At 41.4% G+C, this 1,804-nt stretch overlaps 1 non-coding gene across 1 annotated transcript; it reads right to left on the bottom strand.

Annotated features, from left to right (window-relative positions):
- Nucleotides 1–1,146: 1,146 nt before the first annotated feature.
- Nucleotides 1,147–1,252, bottom strand: LOC131156803 (small nucleolar RNA R71). The gene has a single exon (XR_009137075.1). It is a non-coding gene; the product is annotated as a small nucleolar RNA R71 (small nucleolar RNA).
- Between the last annotated feature and the right edge of the window lie 552 nt (nt 1,253–1,804).

The following is a 1,804-nucleotide window of genomic DNA, read 5'->3' as shown; positions in this document are numbered from 1 at the left end:
TGCACTCTTACTACTCTATGCCATCGAACAACTCCTTGGATTGTTTAGTAGAGTTCCTATTGGTTTAGTATGGTAAACTCACTGAAAGTAGATTACGCGGAATAAAATCCTAAACTAAACCTATGTCTAAATAGTGCTTTGTAGGAGTAGGGTTAATGTAGATTTACTTGCTTTCATTTAATCACTTTCAAATAGTTGGTTAAATTTCATCCATTGAAAAATACCACCTTTTACTTCTCTTTTATACAAGGCTATATAAACTAATTTGGAAGTAGCTTAATAACTACTCTTTAACTCCCTGAGGATCGACACCCAACTTACCCCACTTTCTACTGAACTTGGGATTGGTTAGGTTTTATAAATTTTATTTTTGGTAGTTAAGGACCCAAGCTTTGGCGAGCCTACCAAATTTTGGCACCGTTGCCGAGGACTTGGCTACGGTTATAAGCCAACTTCCACTTTAGGGTATTGTTGCCTTGTGTTTTTTATTTGCTCTCCTTTTATTTTCATATTTCCTTATTTATTTTCATTTATGTTTATTATCTTTAAAGTCTTGATTATAGGTGCTTTAACTGTGTATGTTTGGCTTGTGCTCTCAGGACCCCAAGATAGTTCCCATAAATCTTGAGATTGAAAGATCTTATAGATCCTTTAGGAAACTTACCTCCAATCCAGAGATCGCTGAGTGGTATGAGCCAAAATTTATGGCTAAATGAAACCCACCAGTTCCCGCCAATCAACTCCAAGAACCCCAAGCTCCCCACCTACTTGTGGTGGGAGAGCAACCACTTCGGCCACTTAGGGACTACTTTGTGTCCAACGTATACACATCATTGTCCTATATCCGGTTCCAGGATGTTTAGGTGGTGCTATTCAAGATTAATACTTTAATCATCTTGATGCTACCCAACTTTCATGGGAACCCCACTGAAAATCCTTATTAGCATCTAGATGAGTTCGTGGAGATTTGCTCCACCATCCATGTACCAAATTTTAGTGATGACATCCTTCGTCTTAGGTTTTTTCCATTCTCTCTAAAGGATAAGGCCAAATATTGGTTGACGTCTAGAGGTGAACTCGGTGACCAACTAGGCCACCATACATCATGAATTTCGAAAAAGTACTTCCCAATCGGGAACACTAACCAGTTGCGAAGGGAAATCACAAGTTTCACACAAATGGATGGGGAACTTTTCTTTGAGACTATGGAGCGCTTCAGGGACCTGCTCTGTAAATGCCCACATCATCAGGTCGCCATGTGGAAATTGGTGCAAACATTCTATATAGGGTTAGTTGAGAGGGATAGATCCATGGTAGATGCCTCATTTAGAGGTACTTTCCTCACAAAGCACGAGAATAAAGCATGGTTTCTCTTCGAGAATCTTGCCTACAATTCTCAGCAGCACACTGCTACTGCTTGTAGACTCCCCAATCCATCACCCTCTAAACCTAAGGGAGTTTAAGAGTTCATTGCAGGCCATCATCTAGCCCCTACCCTGCACTCCATATCCAAAAAACTAGACCAGTGCTTATCCTTAGGACCGTAATCACATACAATGACGTGTGCATAGGTTTGTGCAATCTGCTCTGATCCTTCCTATACATGCTATAATTGCCCACATGCACCTTCCTAGCCTGAGCCTATGCCGGAGGAAGGGAAAGCCACCCATAATTGGTATGATAGGCTGTCTAATGACCCTTACTCTAATACCTACAACTCGGTGGAAACAACATCCCAACTTCTCCTGAAGGTCGCAAGCTCCGGGTTTTCAATCCCAAAGACCTCCACAAGCCCCTAATGCTC

The sequence above is a fragment of the Malania oleifera genome, chromosome 5, assembly GCF_029873635.1.
Source record: "Malania oleifera isolate guangnan ecotype guangnan chromosome 5, ASM2987363v1, whole genome shotgun sequence".
In the NCBI taxonomy this organism is placed as follows: Eukaryota; Viridiplantae; Streptophyta; class Magnoliopsida; order Santalales; family Ximeniaceae; genus Malania; species Malania oleifera.
This window is presented reverse-complemented; position numbering and strand designations above follow the sequence as displayed.